Source organism: Taeniopygia guttata, chromosome 2 (genome assembly GCF_048771995.1).
Source record: "Taeniopygia guttata chromosome 2, bTaeGut7.mat, whole genome shotgun sequence".
Classification (NCBI taxonomy): Eukaryota; Metazoa; Chordata; class Aves; order Passeriformes; family Estrildidae; genus Taeniopygia; species Taeniopygia guttata.
Genome location: NC_133026.1, coordinates 56,710,215 through 56,731,064, shown reverse-complemented (window position 1 = coordinate 56,731,064; position 20,850 = coordinate 56,710,215).

Below are 20,850 nucleotides of genomic sequence, written 5' to 3'. Positions count from 1 at the left end.
TCCACAGATGGCACTGAGAAGGAGGTAAGTTTTTATGAATAGCTCCTCCACAGTAAAGTACAGAATTTTTTATTTCACAGCAGGGAATGGACAGTATTTGTATTCTTAAAATATTTCCAAAATAAATATTAAGGCATATTTAAACATGTCAGGGAATCAAGGTTTTACTTTAACCTTTTTTTCCTCATATTATGCAATTTAAGAAAGAATGTTTATCTAAATATAATAGATTTGGAAAGAAAATATATGTCACAAACTTATGCCATTTAACTGAAAAATTACTATCATTTCCTCAGCTACCCAGCATGAAAAAGATTATTATTAATAGAAGATACTCAATGCTAGCAGAGTTCTCAGCAGGGTTATCTTATACACAGTTTAATGGGCTTTACTGGATTAGTGAGCTATTCAGGTACCTATTCCTTTATGAAGTAAATTCTCATGTGGTTTTAGAGACTGTATAATGTTTTATAAGACTCAGTACAATCCTTCTGGGAAAGAGGAGAGAACAGCTTCAGCATAACTCTTCTTCACCAGAACAATTCATACAACCTGTGAGTCTTCCTGTCTGCTGAGCAAGAGCTTGCCAAGTAGAGACAGAAAGTTGGGGTTTGGCTATGTAGGTCACTCTGGGCAATGGCACTCTGCTCCTTCCATCCTTCTCTCTTAACGAAAAAGCTTTTGAATGAGTGGAAAATAGGTCTGCTAGCCACAGGAAGAAGTGCATGTCAGGCATGTAATACGTGCAGACTGTTAAGTGACTTCAGATAGACCTCTGAACTGTCAGGCTTTGCTTATATTCCAAACAGCATTTTCTCTGTGCGTCCATCTTAGCACAGTAAAAATGTTGTATTGTTTTTTTTAATGAAGAGAGGGGAATTATGATTCACAGATAGATAACTGGTCTTCAGTTAAGGCCATAGGCAAGAAAAATGCAATTTTATACTACACTGCAGCAGGTCCTTTTTTGTAACACCGTGAAACAAATACAGCAGACTGGCATGACTACAGTGAATACTGTGTCAAGGTTTGTTCACTTCTTAGCAGCATCTACAAATATGGAAAAAAAAAACGAAATCAGAGCTTACAGAGGCCTTCTGTCTGTCTGAAAAGTAGGCCTGAAGGAAAAGCACACACGTACAAGGCATAGGAGGAATTACTTTAATGGGATTATCCAATTTTCACAAAACCAGCAAATGTGTTACAAACTACAGACTTGAAACTAATTTTTTGTTTATCTGATCAATTGTTCAATTTAAAGTATACTAGAATTTTAGAAGAACTTAAAGAGAATTCTGAGGTACAAACCAAAGTTATTTTTCAGTTATTTTTCATTATTTTAATAGTTTAATGTTTTGGGTATTTTTAAGTGATCTTGTTTTATTCAGATGCTAATATAGATATTTCGAGGGACTATATACTGAATCAGAATAGATATTTTTCTGAATTCGCCCACATGATTTTTTTAGATCAAAGACTATTGTTACATATAAAGCTGAGCTTGCCATTCTTGACATTTTTTGGTGATTTATGGATCAAGGCATTACTTGTTTGGATCTTTTCTAAGACATAGTTCCTTTAAAGAGCTTTCACAGGGGTTACTTTGTGAAACTGGAAGCCTCCCAAGATGCCTTGTTTTGACTAATGGCCAAGATGAAACTCTGTTTGAACTTTAAGTGACTACATAGCCTCTGCCTCAGTGTAGTTTAAGGGTTCACTCACGTAATGCTTATGCACACAAAGTTTCCATCAGTCTTAAAGGAATAACACAGATAAAGGAACTTAGATTATTTTTTTTTTCCTTAAAGTCAACATTTCTCCTACATTATACACCTTATCCATGAGTAAAAACAATGCATTTGCAAGAGTGGGAAAGAAATCTGCAAACTCATGGTCTTGTTTCGGATTGGAACATACCCTCTTGCTTCACACTGCAGCAGAATGTAGAAGTGATGAAGCACAAGCAAACAACTGAAAAAACATTTTAATTGAACATTTTTGGAATCTAAAAATACAGATCAGCCATGAAAAAAGCTAAGGTGGGACGTGTGATAAAGAATTTCAGAATGGTGAATTTCCCTTTTTTTTTTGCCAAGTATTTGAGGTTGTCTTTCTTTGAAGCCTGTACTCATCTCCTCTATTAGGTTGTCTAGAGTTAGTAAATCCAACTTTCTCAACAAGCAACTGACATGATGTTTCATTCATGGCTCTCTGCTAGAAATATAAACAAATCAGCTAAAGATTTCTCCACCTGGAGACTTAAAATTGAATATCGTAGGAAAGGATAAAACTGAAAATTTTAAACCCTCAGTGAATGTTAAAGTTTATGTGAAACACAAAATATGATAAAGCAAATGTGTCAAATGTTTTAAAATCATAACACAGAAAGCTCTTTGCTATCCAGTCTTTAATTCTTTTACTCCTACCTGTTTAACACGTGAGTTGACCAAAGTCTTCTGTTGGTGAAACGCCTGGAGAAGTGAAGGTGTATGTAATGCTGTTCCAATTTATTGAAAGAATGTATTTGAAGATTAAATCAGCATTAATATATTATGCATATAAATCTAGAATAACAATATCCAAACTCTTCAGACGGGGGCTAGTAATCTTAGCAGCAGTGAACATGTCCTTAAGGCAATCTAAAACACACAAATTGTGACTTTTTATTAGTGAGGTATTTTCTCCCAAGATTATCATAAAAGAAAATTTATTACACATACTAGAAGGATGCAGAGGCTTTTCAGAAATCTAATTTCTTTCTAAAAAGTACTTTCTAAATGGTAGTTTCTAAATCTTCTAAGCTGTCTATCCTGACTGATTTTATTTTCAAAAACAACTTAATAGGAGTTGAATTTTCCCTGTAGTAATAGCTCCTTGAAGGCCTTTGGAGAGTGAGTAGTGAATTAACCAACCTACAGAGTGACCTAAATTATGAACAACCTCTAGGGCACCTGAGGCAAGTGAACGCTCCCTCACTGCATGCTGGAGCTGATGTACAACAACATCTTTTGTAAAACCTAGCTGCCATTGGCTATTCTATAATTACTCGAGTTCTCCAAAACAGTAGCTGCTGCTGCCTGCACAAATGTGGTAACTTGCTTGCTTGCTTGTTGCCTTCTAATTTGCTCACATAAGTCTTAGCTATGTGGAAATTATGTGATAAAATAAAATAAAAAAGACAAAAAGAATATTCCAACTGAATTTTTGTATTTATAATTGGCAGTATTTTTGGTAAATTTGTAACTGCTGGTAAATATCAGTGCTTATATTTTTAAACGGTGTTATTTCAGCTGAAGTGAGCTAACATAAACCCTTCTTCAGTGTCATCTGAACTAATTGCTAAAAACCAATCAAAGCTATATTCATTAACAGGAAATTTTAAGAGACATTTTTAATTTAGCTTAAATAATCTGAAGGGGGGGGAAAAGATGAATTTTTCAATCTACTTTCCACTAAAGAAATATGCCAATGGAATTTCTTGTCCTTTGAAAACTGAAAAAAAAAAATCCTCTGTTATCGAAATATCTATTTGGTCACACCTCCAGATTCCCTAAAAGTGTATCTAGTCCTGTGAATTTAAAATTACAATTAAAGAGAATGAATTTTTTATACTGATGTTCTGAGTACTGTAGCACTTGACAAAACAGTACGAATTTTTGGTTTGTATCCTATTTTAAATGTAAGACAAGAATTAGGAGAGCAGTGTATCTGAAATATTAGACTTCCGGTATTGTTTCTGCAGCTAGAAGTAACTGGGCACAGCAATTTCAATAGTTTTATCGGAATATACTCAGTTCATATTTAACATCACCTTATTGGCTTCATAAGAGAAACATTAAGTACATTTTTATGTATGCATGTGGCAAAATCTAGGAACCTTATACTTCCCAAGCTCATTTTCATTTTCCCCTTTATTTTATATCCACTTTTATTTATTTATTTATTTATTTAATTGTTATTTTAAATACCAATATTTTTTCTCTCCATTACTATCTGTCTTAAATTATTGTCCTTTCTTTATTTGGAGGTTTATAGTTTACTGATAAGGAACCACAGATGGCATAAAGTATATCCACATTTTCTTTATTCTTTCTTCTAGCTTCATTCCCTGATATTTCAGGAATCTGTCATCTGGGGAATGCCTTGAGATAACCTGTTTTTTTTTTCCTCTGATCGTGACTCTTTTGAGGTTTAAACATAGGTAACTGTGGTAGTGAGATAGTTTGTGGACTTATTTGAAGGAAATATTTCTCATGCTTGTAACTATCATTGGATGGTTGCATTCTGTGACCTACATGGTTTTTGTGATTCCTAAGAGTATCTTATTCAAACAGAGTTGGTACAGTACATTTTCCAAGATAATATAGTGTGAAATGTTCTGCAGATGAATTTAACAACTGTTTTCAGATTAATAATTTGTATTTTCTAACTATGGCAGTGCTAACTTGGGACAGCAAGTGTTGTAGTAAAAGTAATTTCACTCTTTCATTGTCCAGAAATATAAATTACTTTGTAAACAAATTAAACCACCCACCATGATTTTACTGCAGTTTTGATATACCAGCCTGTTGTTCTAAGAGTTCTATTCACTGTTTTGTGATCACTGTAACCCTCAGCTATTGCAGTAGTCTTCTTCCTTTGTTATATTTCTAGGCTTTCGAATACCAGGTGTGCAACAAATATTTTTTCCCATCTATTTCAGATTCTTCAATGTTTTTATAGTCTGCTTTACTACCTGTATATATTTATAAAAAAAACCCAATCCTCTTTCAATACACAAATACGGAGACTTTTTAACCACTAAATATATTTTATAATATTAATACAAATTTCACATTAGTATTTCAATAGAAGAGAAAAATTTTAACAATAAAAAGAAATATGAAAGAAGGGAAATACTTAAAAGACAAAACTAATATATGGACGAATCTTTCAGATTTATATCTTTACATGTGGCTTCAGATATTTCCTTTTTTATATATTTTAACAGTGTAGGTATTTAACTTTGGACAAGTTGATGCATATGAGGATATTTGGATTATAGAGATTGATGAACCCCAGGGAAGGATTAGATTTTTTATTAGGAGAAATTTATTCACAAAAGAGTTATCAAGCATTTTAACAGCCTGCTCAGGGAAACGGTTGAGTCACCATCCCTGGAGGTATTTGAAAGATGTGTAGATGTGGCCTTTGGGACATGATTTAGCAGTGGATTTGACAGTGGTGGGTTAATGCTTGGATTTCATGGTTTTAAGGGTCTTTTGCAAAGTAAATGATTCCATACATAGGAGTTGTACAGAAGTATAATGGATAAAAAAACATCTTAGGGATAACATTTTTGAAAGGGACATTTGCTTCTCACCCAATAAAATCCTTTCTGGTAGATGACTATTCATCATTTCACCATGTAACTTCAGAGTGTTTAGATTCATGTACAGAAAAATGTCTTTATGCTTTTCACAACATTAATGATAATGGCCCATATGATAGCAAAGACCTAATATTTTTCTTCCATACTATTTACACTTATTTACACTGTCAGAAATAATAACTTATCCACAAGACATGTTGGATCAAAAGACCAGCCAGTATGACTGTTTAACAGTTTAGTTTTTCCTGAATTCTGTATCCCTCTAATAATACTCATCTCTGCATTTATTTCACTTAACTAATTCACTGTAATAAAGGCCTGAATACAGGTTTGATATCATGACTACTAAGCTGTGCTTGAAATCATGGGGAATTTTAGCTATCATCAAATCACGTTTTGCATTCTTGTTGGGCTTTCTTGCATTTCCTGTTAGAGTTCTTTACCCAGTCCCCAGTGGCGTAGGTCCAGGCTGCTGTAAAATGGAGTGGTCTTGAGCCCAGGTAGCTGCTTGCTGTGTCTGTATAAGCACTTGCACATGTGAAAAGCCAGATCAGAAAACCAAACTGTTCTGAGAAGGATCAGTTCCACAACCTCAGAAGCTGCATATCTTTCTGGAGTTCAAAGAAACGCCATAAATGCCAGCCGGAAGGCAAAAGGTATGACTGTCCTTTTTTACAAATGCTTAAATTAAGTTACAATTAAGTAGAAGGTCATAGTAAAATTCCAGCTTACGTTACTATGATTAGGTAGTAGGACACATTCCAAAACTGACCAGACTTCCCCATGCTACTGCATATTTATAACTACATGTCTCAAAATTTCAAATGTCACGGCTTGATGGTATTTTAGACTTGTTCTGTGTATATAGTTTATCATGTTTTATAGGAAATGTCATCTTCATGTATGTAAGTTTTATGTCTTTTCTGAGATATTTGCTACCTAAATATCCTTTATGTCACATCTGTATTTGTGAAGGTGTCTGCTTCCATGCATATGCAAAAATAACTTTTTGTACCTGTAGTATATTTTTGTGGCATTTGCTGATCATTCCATTCAAAACCTTTAAGTGATACTTGTTTTGGTGTGGTCCCTATTATAACTGCTGTGCTAAACATAAGAACTGTACAATCTCTTTAGAAAGTATAGCAATTATAAACAAAATGCCCACATCAACATCTTATCTTCCAGGGAAAACAAACTATAAAAACACAAAACACTAAAAGGACAACTTATCATTGTTTAGTTACAATATCACTTAAAGAAATACAACATTCATACATTGTGCACTTACAAATACTTAATACCAACCCAACAAATAAACTGATGATTTTCAATTAATCCTAGAGGTGCCCCATGCTGTTAATTGGACTAGTTAATTTACCACAGTGCTGTCAGACAAGTACCACTTATACATGCCATTTCACATACTGAAGAAATTGTTTTATTTATATCAGCTCTCATAGAAATCCAAAAATAATTTCCTCGAGTATTTTTCTTCAAAGGGTTCAAGATTAGCTGTTATCTCTTCCAAAAACATGTAAAAGTATACTTTGGAGTTTCTGCTTGTCTTTTTTATTTTATAATTTAGACAGACTTGTGGTTATTGTTATTTAAATAAATACTGACAAATAAAATAATTTAGTGTTGAAAAGCCTTATTTTACTGGGTTTTTTGGGGAAGGTTTCTGCTTCATTTTGTAGGTTTTCTATATACCATTCAAATTGTTCAATAAAATTCTGGTTTTCCTTTCACAAAAAAAGGAAAAAAAATTAAGAAATAGGGTTTTTTTTTTCCATTTCTTACTTTGCCATCTTTTAAATTTAAACACACCACCTTCCAATGTCCCTAGTGTTACTCATACTGCTTTTCCTTTCTTTCCCGCCCCTCCCTACCCCTTTCTAGGCTAGTAGACAAAATACATCACTCTGTAAATTTGTCACTGAACAAGATAGGATTTAAAGCAGCTTCAGACAAAAGGGAATTACATTTTTATAGGGAAAGTATAAGCTGCACACACAAGCAAAGTTAAATAAGGAATTCATTCACCAGTTCCAATGGGCAGGCAGGTGTTCAGCCATCCCCAGGAAACCAGGGCTCCGTCACACATAATGATGACTTGGGAAGAGAAATGTCATAACTAAGAATGTTTCCCCTTCTCCTACTTCCCTCAGCCTTTACTGCTAAGCATGATGCTGTATGGCACAGAATTTCCCTTTGGAGGGTGAGTATCAGATGTCCTGGCTGTTTCTCCTCCCAACATATTTTGTGCCCCAAGTCCACTTGCTGTTGGAGTCATATGAAAAGCAGGAAAGATCTTTATGCTGTGGAATGTTGTTTCCTTTTACTTCCACCATGTCCTACAGTTTGTGAAAAAAAAACCTGTGAAAGCATAATGTATTATGGCTCATTCAAAATGAGTAATTTGATCTGCCTAATTCCCAGAGTATAATTTTGTTAAGAGTTCAAGAAATTTTTGGACAATGCCCTCAGGCAGATGGTGTGAATCTTGGAGTTGTGTTGTGTTGGGCCAAGAACTGGATGTGAAGATTCTTGTGGGTACCTTCCAACTCAGGGTATTCTATGTTTCTATGATAGTAGGAGATTTATGATGGATTATAGTAGCTTGGAAGTTTATTTAACATGAAGTTATTACCAGAAAATAAAAGACTTTCTGTCCATGATTCCTGATCTGCAACTGAAAAATGTGTTTATTATTTCACTTTCTATTTTTGTAGATATCACAAAAATATTTGTTCATATGTGCTTAAATTGATTGCAAAGCTTTTGTAATCTCTGAGACGTGAGCCTTTGAGATGATAAAAGATCTTTTACACATAAACAGCTTTAACTCATTTTGTGAAATAAAATGAAATGGTCAAATGTCTCCACTTTATATTGATTCATTCACTAGGAAAAAATGTAGGACACAATTCATACGAATAGAAATGTAAGGCATAACTGCATCTAATGGAATGAAAGGCTGAAAATACAATAGAAGGTTTTATAGCAACCTTGGATGTATATGATGAAACAACTGTAGAAATATTCTGTATTTAACGAGTTCTTATGTAAAAAAAAAAAAAAACCAAAAAAACCCCAAAGAAAAACCCAAAGAAAAACACCAAAAAACCAAAAAAAAAAATCACTAAAGAATTGCACCCATTACCTGTGCTTTTTATTGAGTAGTAATATTGCTAGAAAGGTAGTTCTAACTTGTGCCAATGCAAAGCATGCACAAAAAAGAAATGTAACATGGTACAAGTAGAGAAAACAGAAAGAATTGTTCTTGCATAGTAAAAAAGTAATCTATAATAAAACAAGGAGGAGCTTCAAAATGGCTGAATTCTTTGATTAAAATCACAAAGCTGACAAAGGACAAAATGAAATTAAATTGAAATAGTCTGAAAAATAAATATAAGTTAAAATATATACAAATTAAAAAGATATTTTAAGTTCTTCTGCTAAAACAAACTAATTACAATGATAGCCAAAACAGGAATAAATGTTGCCCATTTTCTGGGATTTACTGTCTTTAAAACTGGCATTCAAGATCCACATTAAGCTATTTTTAAAATTGACAAAAGGAAAAAATGGCTTTTTTTTTTTTTGTCTTCTTTAACCGGGACTTGATTTGATATGTTTCTTCAAAAATCTGAGTGCTTTAAAATAAGGATGACACTATTAACCTGTCTGATGAGACTGTACTAAGCCTTTGTCCAGTGGTTTAGAAATTCCAGGTCTTTGATTAATGTTAAGAATTACCTTGAATGAAACCAAATAATGCTGAACAGAAATAAATGTATGGGTGACAGCACCAGGTTTTTTTTCCCATGGAAAAAACCCACTATAGCAGTAACTGACCAGGAAGCAAGTGTAGTATTCACAGTAGTGTGGGTGGTGAGTTATATTTAAATCCCACAATAGAAAGCTTATAAGTTTCAAATATATTGCTTTATCAGTGGTAGAATGAAGATTGTGCAATTTAAAGACAGCAGCACAATCTGGTGTTTTAGGTCTTCTAGAAGTTTAAAGCTTTGTTATAGAGATACTCAACTCTTTGAGATTATTTTATGATAATGAAATCACATACCTAATTTCTGAATTATATAATGAATAAAGTAATGTAAAAATAGTATTTGTCATTATCTAATTCCTTAGTCTTCAATCACAAGTGACAAATATTCTATCTTAAATCTTTTTGCCCATTATCAATTCTCTCTACTTGTAATATAAATAAAGCTGCAAAGAACTGAAATGGCACAAGGGAATACTGAGAAAAGCTAAGTGAGTGAAGAAATCTGTGTTGCTTTAAAGCATATCTGAGGGAAGTCTTGGGTGTTTCCATGGTTATATTCTGTTCTCCATTGCTCATGGAAATTCAGTAGATGAATCACATTTATGTTAATAGGATATTAGCATAAGCAACTCTTCAAATTATGTATTATATTACTGTGGTCTACAAGGAGAGGAAGCACAAAGAATAAAAAGGAACAGAAGTTCTGAGACATCTGAAGACTGCAAAGCAAAAGAAGTTTTTGCTAAGGTCTACTATTTTGCTTGCATAGAGGTTAATCCTAGTAATTTGTTACATTTTATTGTCTCAAAAACATAGAAAAAGACCCCTCCAAAACACACATTAGACAATGAGATGAAGAAACCTATTAGAAGATTTAATAATTATAGGCACATTATTTGCAAGAATAAAAGGACAGTAACTCATCATGAAATAACAAGATAATTAAGTCATTTCCTTTTGTCTTCTCCTTCATTAAACTGCTGTCAGAGCTTGTGCTTCAAAAAATAATTGATTTTACTTAAGGATATAAAAAGAGAAAACAGGGGGAAAATAATATTTTCTCAAAAACAAAATAAACTTGTCAGAAATTCTAGAAAGGACAGGTGGCAAAATATAAGGAGAGTAAAGAAGCTCCTACAACACATGGTCTGAGAGTTTTTGAGTCAAAATCAGAGATTAAATAACAGTGCAGTGTTGTGGAAAGGACCAATCATAAACCTCCACAAGACAAGGCAATTGATGATGCTTTTTGTACAGAACTATCAGAAGTTTAATGATTTCAAAACCTGGTGTTTATTTGACTTGTCAAACATACAGTCATCTCCTGGGAAGAAAATACTGTGCATGCAATTCAAGAGGTTTGTAGATTATGGTGGTGATTATCTCCCAAGGCAAGGGCTGGAGGACTTAAATACTCTAATGTGCTACTTGTCCTGGTGCTCTCCAACTGGCAAGGGCTGGAGGACTTAAATACTCCAATGTGCTACTTGTCCTGGTGCTCTCCAACTGGGACTGAATTCATGATCTAGAGGAAGGATCTGGGAAAATAAGCAGTATCATTTAGACTCTGGACTAATGCCAGAGAGCAGCCTTCAGTTTACTTAATGAATTACAAGGCAGAATACACTGAGAAATCACCATGAAGTAGAAAGGTGCCTAAGAGAGATGGCTTATACCATTTAAAGAGAGAAAGAAAAATAATAAGCAAAAATAAGCTAACTATTTCAGAGGTCAGGAAGACCAAGGATTTGCCCAGAAAGTCCCCCCTGCTAAATAAAAAGCTTCAAACAACTGAAAAGCATCTAAGAATTGGAAACAACTATTAGAAGCAATAAAGAAGAAGCATTAATTACTTGCTTGGACAAAATTATTGTTTGGACACTTCTGCATGAAATTAGAAGAGCCAAAGACTTACTGAAGTTAAAATAAGAAAATGAAATGTAATGAGGAAGAAAGGTTCAAGGGAGGCATAGGAAAAGAAAACTCAAGGAAGAGATGGATCTGTTGCTAAACAGTGGGGAGAAGTTAGTGGTGGAGGATGTTGAAAAGGCTGAACTACTCCATGCCTTTTTTTTTGTTTTCACCCATAAAGTCTGATCTGTGGGATCAGACTTTAAAGTGTGCAAGCAACAAGTTCAGGATACATTCATGTCCATGAGGCCAGATGGAATTCAACTGAAATTGTGGAAAAAGTATTCTGATGTAATTGTGAGGCCCAAGTGTAGCACCTAAAAAAAATCATATCAGATGAAGAAGGCCTCATGTAATCAGAAAGAGGATGATATTGGACTCAGTTATCCTTAAGTAATACAAAAGGGAGGCTCCAGGAACCTCTCAGCCATTCAGCTTCCCCTCAGTCCTGGAAAAATCACAGACTAGCTTCTCATGGGACTCATTTCTAGGCTTGTGAAGTAAAAGAAGGCAATAAGAAAGATTTTATGTGGATTTACCAAAGAAATTTTTGACCAACTTTATTGCATTTTATGGTGAAAAGATTGTGCAGATGACAAGGATTTGGTAGCTTCTATTCCAGTAAAGCTGTTGTCCCCTGCAGTGAAAAAGAAGTAAATATATTTAATAATCTATGATTTTTTTAAAATTTGGTTTACTTTTCCATATACCATATAAACAATTCACAGCCAATATGTGACAGAAGTAACCTTTTTACCTTTTTTTCTTGGTTGTTTCAACCTCATTTCCTTACTTTCAGGTAAAATATTTTCATTGCAGAAAAAAAATATTTGCATTTATAATTAAATGGAGAATTTCATATGTTCATAACTAACCACATATCACTTGTCAAATTAAGCGCATTTTTATATATTTATGAATTATTAAAACACTATTAGCTAATTTGTGTAATACTGTTGAAATTAATATTTTTTAAAAATAATTTCTGGTAATTAGTGTTCTAAGTGGTCCGACTAAATTATATTACACTACTACTGTAAGTAAAGTAATTCTCTGTTTGTAGGGTCAAAGCTTCAATCAATGCAGAGAAAAATTATTAGACTGAAATAAATTAGTCTGCTGAGGACTCAAAGAACAGTAAGACTCAATAAGGCAAATAACACTTCAAACAACCTGATTGAAATAAATCACTTTTCTGTTTATTTAGGAATGAATATGTTTCAATTTCATTTTCTAAGCATAAATCCATACACTTTTGCAGTTTAAATATATAGAAATTCATGGATATATAATTTTTTGTTTGTTTTATCTTAGAAATGCAATTTCTCTAAGAAACTTCCTGAATATATATGGAACTCTTCTGTCCCTGGAATTGAGCAGCATGTACATTTGATTATCCAGTATTAAAAGTAAGGAAATAATTTGCGATACTGCTATTAAGAGAACATTCAAGATTTAATAAAACAGCATGGAAAGATGATGTTTTTCTGAAACATTCTTACCTTATACATACCTGGGTGTATCTACTCAGAACTGTTCGCTGATTTCAGAAGCAAAAATATATCTGCATAATTTTTAATCCTTTTTATTCCCATTTTTTTTCAACACACCTAAAAGAGTACAACTTCAATTTTGTATTTCTTCCTTTACCAACAGACATGTCCTGTAAATTCCAATTCTGTAAAGTTCATTAAAGTCAATAGGTTTGCAGGAATGCTCCTGATAACATAATTCAGAAGATATAATTTCTACTGACATAAAATAAGGAACCAAACTATATTTGAATTCTCTCTAAATTGTTAACTGATAATAAAAAAGAACAATGTAGTCCAGAAGTCACCAAGATTTTTTTTTCACTGACTTAATTCCATAGTTTTTCTTTTAATGGCTTTCAAAATGAGAGTAGAAAGATGGACTTGTATATTATAGGTTTAGTTTTATTAGTGCAATTTCTTAATCTTTTGCATAGTTTTCCTAAACACATCTAGATTAATAACTGAACTAAATACTTTATGCACTTTACCCTCTGCACAATAACAGAATAAAAATAATGAAAACATTTTTTTAAATATTAAGGTCTTTGAGTGATGTGATGTCCATCTATATATAATTTTTAGTACATTAAATGTGGCAGAAGTAATAAAAGGCATGGTCCTCCCTTAGCCGAGGGAGTGAAACAAGCAAAACAGTCCAAGATGTGAAGATATAACTGCAGTATGTGACAGATTAAAAGAATCAGAAAGGACAAGTGTCTCATTGACGACTAGCAAGTAGCAGTGACCAGAAAGAAATATCCTCAGCTTCTACAAGTTATTTAAACTCTGGCATGTTCCAGCTCACTGTTTTCATATTCCTGTAATCCCACTAAAGCTGTTAAGGTAAACAGCTGGATAGCTGCATACATTCGCCCTTCTGTCCACCTCTGAGGTTGCTTAAGCTGTGATTCATTGCAACAGGACTACTTCATCCATCTTTCTGTCATTTCAAATTCTGATCTAAACATGAAGGAGATTCCCAGTGGGAAGTTGATGACTGGCAGCAATGACCGGATAGGACCAGCTATCCCATATGTGCTACAAGTAGATTAAGTTTCTATTCCTTGAGCTGGCATCTTAAAATGTATATTATTATATATGGTATATTGCTACTTAAGTTCCTGCCACAAATGTAATGAAAATTAATAAATTAGTGCAATATATCACCACTCTGTCAAACAGTTATTGCAACCAATAGGGTCAGGTTCAGTCTATCTATGATTCCACATAGAATAAGCTCAGGAATGTGGGGGGAAAAGGCATGTTTCATATTCACAACTACACTCTTAGCAAGCTAAATTAGAGGTGTAAGACTATATTCCCCTCCCTCAGAAGGTATGTAAGAGTATTAATCTGTCTATATGTCATCAATCACTTGTACTTCTAGTTGTTGAAGTCAACAGATACCAGATGTGCTAGCAGGAGCTGTGCCCTCTCCTTTCCAGCAGGAACAGTGCTATTGCTTCCCAACGACCTGAGCAAGGCCAAGGACCAAAGCTCCCAAGGTGGCTCACAGAGGGTATGTTGGAGCCTCTCTCAGCTCACTCTCCCCTGGCTCCTGCCCAACAGCTCCATTTGGGGCTCTGCTGTGGTGCCTGGTTAGGATGGACTGAGAAATGCTGGGTGGGAGCATTGGACCAATTAACTCACTGCAGATATTTACAATAACATGGGATGTATGATTTTTTTTTTCTTTTTTATCACTGCCAGAAGCCTGTGGCCTTGCTATGTGGTTCCAGGTCTGGGACCTGTGGAGCCTCAGCCTGGGCCTGATTCGGAAGGACATCCTGTGTTTCTGGAGAGAGTGAATCTCACCTCCCTGGGGTGAGCTGGGGCTGGGTGGTACCATCCATGGTGATGGTGAGCAGCCACCATCCTTGCTGAGTGACAAACTCCTGCCTTGAGTGTCCTTGTTTGAAGGATCTGAGACAGTGGGTTTGGCAAGAGACAACCTACATTGTTGAATCCTCTATAGATATTTGACTTTCCTGAACCTCTTAAGCAGAGATTTAAACTAAATGTCAATGCCATGGTGGACATCTGCGGCCAGCTCAGAGACAGATTTGTCCCCATATCTCAAATATCAGCTCTAACAGCTCTCAGGTGGTTCAACAGCAGCAGAGGGCACCTAGATCTTCAGTGCTCTGACAGCTTGTCAGTCACCAGCAGATATTAGTGGATCTTGAATTATGAAGGTGTTTGACTTATGCTCTAGGAAACAAAGAGTTCCCCATAGAGTGACAGCAGCTACCCAGCCCCAAACCAGACCATGACTACACATTTTCAATTTACTACAAAGAATTTCCCACAGTAGCATTGCTATGATCTATGTCTTTTTCCTCGACACTGACATGTAATCAAGGAGTCCAGGAGTTGTTTTCTCCCTTTCTTCCTCAGTGCTTTTCCTCCCACTCTTCTGCCCAAATTCATCCCAAGAGAACTCATTAGTTCTCTGGTAGGAGTGAAAAAAATGTCTGTGCCAAGTCCCTTCATATTTTCTCATCCAAAATATTAAATTACAACTATCCCTGCATAGATGTTTTTCCAAACCAGTTCCATGATCATTTACCCTCCTCTCAATGCTGCCAGGACACCAGCCAGCATCAGTGTGGGTACTCTGCTTCAACTGCTGTGCAACTTTCACATTACAAACCACTTGGCTTAATCATGCAGTGGTTCTGGATTAGAAAGGACCTTAAAGATCATCCAGTTCCAAGCCCCATCTGCCCGTGGTTAGGGACAAGATTCCACAAGACCAGACTGCTCAAACTGCCATCCAACCTGTCCTTGAACACTTTTAGGGATATACAACTGCTCTGGGCAACCTGTGCCAGCATCTTACAGATCATAACAACCTGTATCTGCTGCCCTCACAGATACATGTAGATATTTCTTTCTGACTTCTTCCTTATAGCTGATCTCAACCTACACTCCTTCAGTTTAAAGCAACTACCCTTTTTGTATCACTACATGCTCTCTTAAAAAGTCCATCCACAGCTCTCATGTAAGCCCCCCTTAGGCACTGGAAGGCTCTATAAAGTCTTCCCAGAGTCTTCTCTTCTCCATGATATACAACCCCAGCTCTCTCAGCCTGTGTACATAGGAAAGGTGCTCCAGCACTCTGATCATCTTCCTTTCCCTCTTCTGGACTTGCTCCCCATCTTTCTTATATTGGAGACCCCAAAGCTGGACACAGTCCTCCAGGGGGGTCTCTCACAAACGACCAGAGTAGAGGTAGAGAATCACCTCCCCCAACCTCCCCGTCATGGTCCTTTTCCATCAATACCCCAAGTCCATCTTCTCAGGGTTCAATCCATTCTTTGCCGAGCCTGCTTGGGATTGCTCCTACCCAGGCACATGACAGCATGTCAAACACATCACACGGCCTGGTGTCAGAAATTTTGGTCTGAAGATCTCTTCACTGTTGCAGTGTGTTTGTGGTCACCGGGGGGCCCCCTAAGCTGTGAGCTTGCTGGTAGCAGCAGGCAGGCAAGGAGACTCCACACGGCTTCTGAGGGTGCTCATTACATGAGGGTTAATTGGGGGTCCTACCCCCACAGGAAGCAGCATGGTTTCTGAAGGAGAGGGGGGAAGGGGGAGGGAGGGGGAAAGAGGAAAAGGGAGAGAGGCTAGGGAGAAAAGGGTCAAGAGAGACCCTGGTCCTCCCAGCACAACTTAACAGGGAGATTCAAAGTCGGGAGGGAATAAGATATAAAATAAGAGGCCAATGGGATTACAGATACATGATATTTCAGGGGAGGATTACAGGTTGGAATAAACCATACGTTTTCGATGGGTGAGACAGAGCCTACCATTTAACTAAAATGTAACACCACACTTCACCTCTTTGGCAAGCCTATTACCAAGGGTGCTGTTCTCTTTCCCTGACAGGTGGACCTCATCAGCCCCCAGTAGACCAGATTTCTCAACATGGTTCCCATGGCCTAACTAGCCTAACCTCTTGCTGTGGCACGAATCCTGTAACCATGATTTTCCAAACTTGACTGGCCATTTCAAACCCCTAATCAGAAAGAAATTTTAATTGTGTGTCTATCTGTGCACACTTTACGCATTCCACACATCACAGTCATAGAGATTACTGAATGTATGCAACAGACAAAATAATAACCAAGCCCTGAGCTCTGAAAAGAAAACTGTTCTGTAATTTTTGAGCAGGTATAATAGTAATCTGAGGTGTTAGATGAACAGTTTTCTGTTATTTTGTTGTTGGGTTTTTGTTTTAGTTTTTGGGGTTTTTTTCCTAAAGAGAAAAATGTTGCTTTTAGTCTGTGGATACCAGCCCTCAATTGATAGCAGCTCCTCAGAAATCACTAAGGATACACAACACACATAGATAAATGTATTTATTTAGATAAATGAAATAGTTTAGGAGAAAAGTTTTGGAGTGTTCATGAATTTATGCAAATATGTTCCCCCTTCAGGTCATCTTGGACTGGAAGTTGAAAATCCAGAATAAATAAGAGACTATACATATTTTCTGTATCTAAGTATTGAAAAACTATAACGCATGAAATACATTATTGCTCTCATGATAGGAAAGAAATTGAGTGTAATGGCTTTTCTTCTGGTTTCATTTTCTCTTCTTTCTGGAGTTACTGCTGAGAGGAATGGAACTGACTTCCCTGACAAAGTAACAGTTTGGGTTTAAGAGGAACATGGCTGGTTTTCTGAAAAGTTTGTGTTTTGCAAGGACATGTCACAATCTGAACAAAGGAGAAGAATATTGTACTTTCTTTCACTTTCACGTCTCCATCTTTTGCTTGCAAGTCACACTGTTCTAAGGTTTTTGAGCTGCCAAGATTTTTTAGTGCAAATCTGTCATGTTGAAGTCTTAAAGCCTGACTTTAAAGAATCAAGCTATGAAAGAATATATACTGCTTTTTCTTCTTAACAGTGATCTAGTAAAACTGAGTATCATTGCCTAAGGGTATGAAGCATTCATATTTCATGTTAAGTACACATTGCCGTGAGTTTTGTGATTCTACTCAGAAATAATTCCATTTACTTACAATCATCTGTACTGCCCTTCAGGAAGATGGGAAGGAAATCATCTTTCAGGCAAATCTGCGAAAAGCAGTGATGTCAACTTTTAAAAACTTTTTAAATATTATGCACTCTTTCATAGTGAATGCTAATTCATTGATATATATTTTAGTATTTTTATATTAAAAGTGTATTTGGAAAACATTTGTACTACAAAGATTTATGTTTGGAAAGAAAAGCCCTTAAGTCTAGGAATATATGTTATCATAATATCTGGCAGGAAATTAACATACTGCTTGGCTTTGTGGTATCAATTCTTTCAATGCCAATTTGCAATTACATAATTGATGGCATACAAGCAACTTTATGAAGGTGTTAATGATGCACAGCAGACCAAATAAGCTACTCCCATATGTCAGGAAACAGTTCTAATAACTTCCTCATACAAATATTTGCTCCTATGAGTAATTCTTTTAGACCTCTTCTACAGGGAAAGGGGAAGCAGATACATGTTGATATGAAAACAGTGCTTCCATCATCATTCACAGTGACTTATGATTATGATCAAAAAAATCATTACTTTATGTCTTTATGGCTTTGTGCTTGACTTTCAGTGCATTCATCCTGGTGCCAAATAAAGTCATGTGTCTAAGCATCATCATTCTGCCTTTGGAAAAAGGATTAACTTCCCCCCTGACATTCAGAAAAACTGCACACAGCAACCTGCCTAGCTTGAACAATTTTCAGAAATCAGCACTGATTCAATGTTGAGATATTTTAACACATAGTGCAATATGGCATTGCTGCATAAAGAAATTGATTTGTATGCTTATCAATTAGCTACAATCCTATTTCCTTAAGTTAGACAAAATAAATAATTTAGAAATTTCTGTGATCTATGACAAGGAAGCTCAAAGATTTCTTTTTGTTTTCCCTTGAGGTATAACAGGAGTTGAATGAGAAGCATTCTTGTACTATGTACACAGATTTCATTATAGTAACTTGAGTGTATTACATATTCATATAGAATCCATTTGTTCCCAGAATTAACAGGCCCTGTCTGACTTTCATGTAGATGAATGCTTCCATGTAAAGTGGTCACTATATAATAAGGCTTCTGGAAGTAAGCGGAAGTCAGGAAGCACCATTCTGGGACTAGTGAATCTGAACTGTTGTATATCATAAGCATTTAAAACCTTATTCAGTACTCACCAAATCTGATATCATATTGAGATAATTCTTCCATTTAAAATATGTAGACTCGTCATTCAGATAGGGAATAAAAGATAATGTTCTTTGGAAGAAATTATGTTTCCAAACTCCAGTATCCAAAAGAAAAGAAACACCTTTCTCACGCAGAGACTGATTCAGTAGGATACTAACCTGAGACTCAGTAAACCCCATTCCACAGCTATGCAGGTCAGACAATGAGAAACCACCATCATAGACTATAGCATGCAGTGGTTTGAATTGCCTCTGTTTCAAAGCATATGTCACCTTAGTCTTTCGGTTATGTGCTGCCTTGCAAGGGAGGAATTCAGCAGAGTGTTATTCTTTCCTCACACCTAACTTTCCAGTTTGTTTTTTACCTGTAGGCTTCTGTCTGTGGGCTAAAATCTTATCTAGCATCCATCTATGGAGGGCCTTTGGATGCCAAGAAAAAGAGCATATAGTAAACTGGAAGTGTTATTGTAGACTTGACTGCTCTTGTACTTTTCTGCTAAGCCGCTGACCCTATTCTTTGTGGGTAAATGACATGGACCTTTGGTCTGTCATAGAACACTCACATTCTTGGTCTTATATTAAATTTTTGAACATCAGAGCCAAACCTAGCTCTATGTAACTTGATATTTAACACCAAAACCCCCAAACAGTTAAATTTGGATGAATTTACTTGAAATAAACAATTTTTAAAAATTACAATATAATAGTGACCTGTAGATCAGAATTACAAATTCATGATATTTGGAAAGGAACTCTGGCAACTGTCTAATCAAATTCTCTTGATGAAAGTAGGATCAGCTAGATCAGGTTGACCAAGACCACAAACAGTCAGTTTTTCAATATTCCCAAAAATAGTGACTCTACAGCCTCTCTGGGTAACCTGTTTCAGTGTTTGGCACCTCCCCCCCCCGCCCCCCCCAACATTTTTTTTCTGTTTAAATGGAATTTCCTGTATTTCATTTTATGTCCATTGCCTCTTTTGCTGTCACAGGGTGCCACAGAGGAAACACCGTCTCTGTCTTCTTTATTCTTTATTCATTACTATCAGAGCTGGTCAGGCAAGGCAATTGTCCCATTCCACACTACACAGTGGCCTAAACCCTGTTACTCTGTGTAGTTTCAGGTGCTTCTGTATAAGAAGCCTATAAAATGATAAGAGTGTTTCCAGAGGAGGGAGACAAGGTGGTGAAATATCTTGAGGGCAAGAATTACAAGGTGTGGCTCAAGACACTTTTGTAGTTCAGTCTGGAGAAAAGAAGGCTGAGGTCATGACAGTCTACAATTTCTTCAATGGTGTCAGCGGATGGGAGGCTGCTGATCTCCCCTCTCTGGTGATCAGTGATAGGACATGAGTAAATGGAATGAAGCTGCATTAGGGAAAGCTCAGATTGAACATTTGGAAAACGTTCTTCACAGAGAGTCACTGGTCACTCAAGCATTTCTTCACCCTTTGAGGTCCCTCTGGATGATAACACATCTGTATGGTGTGTCACCAGCTCCTCCTAGTTTTGTGTCATTTGCTGAGGATCATTTGCATTCTGCCCCACTGTCCAGTTCTGTAATGAAGGTGTTGAACAGTATTAGACCCAATATAGACACTCGGGGTGCTCCTTTAGTGACTGAGCTCCATTGCACGGAATTCCAACAGGCCTGCAGGTGTGCACTGGTCAAGAATATTTGAACCTAGTAGTTCAGCCAGTTTTCAGTTCACCTCTGTGTTCATATACCTAGTTCATATTGTCTCAGTTTGTCTGTGAAGTCCTCACAGAAAACAATATTAAAAGACTTTCAAAATTCAAAAGAAACAATCATTGCCCTCCCTTTGTCCACTAAGCTATTAATTTCACTGTAAGAGGCTATCAGGCTGTTTAAGCATGATTTTCCTTTCATAAATACATAGTCACTACTCAGTCTCCTTCCTCTTCACATGTTTGGAAATGCCTTGGAAGAGGCTTTGTTCCATGACCTTCCCAGGTGTTAAGGACAGGCTGACTGACCTGTAGTGTCTC